This window comes from Ipomoea triloba, chromosome 16, assembly GCF_003576645.1.
Source record: "Ipomoea triloba cultivar NCNSP0323 chromosome 16, ASM357664v1".
Classification (NCBI taxonomy): Eukaryota; Viridiplantae; Streptophyta; class Magnoliopsida; order Solanales; family Convolvulaceae; genus Ipomoea; species Ipomoea triloba.
The window spans coordinates 17,425,452-17,426,045 of NC_044931.1; positions in this window are offsets into that span (position 1 = coordinate 17,425,452).

A 594-nucleotide genomic window follows, 5' to 3' on the forward strand; every position below is an offset into this window, starting at 1 on the left:
TGTGATGCAAGAGAGAAGAAGAATCTTCAAACCAGAAGGTTTTTATAAAACTTAAACTTCTTAAAAAACTTATTTATCATCATGGATAAAAAACTTAGTAAAGGTTTATAAAGTTTTAGTCTGTCTCTGGTCCACTGGAATAATTCCAGTGTCTCCTATCCCAATCATCAGTCTCATGATGATTATTATAAGTGGGAAAGTTGAAAATTTGGAGTTTGTTACCAAGGTGGTAAGTGGCGTTTACCTCAAAAGGTCTAAGGAAACCTCTGAAGTCTGATATGTGATTTGAAGTAATTACAAAGTGGGATAATTCTTTGAGTTTAAGTTCTAGTTCGTGTTTTTCAAAAAGTTGACCAGTAGATTCTGTAATTGAATCTAGACATAAGGTTTCTTGGAAGGTTTGAAATTCTAACTTTGAAAGTATAGTATTTGAGATTTCTGTAGGGAAAGTTTTGTCTAATCCTTGTTTAATTAAGTTATGATTTGGTACAGTGATGAGTAAGGGGGGGGGTATGCTCCCGCAGGAGTGGAGTATGCCTTTAGTAAAGGTTTATAAAGTTTTAGTCTGTCTCTGGTCCACTGGAATAATTCCAG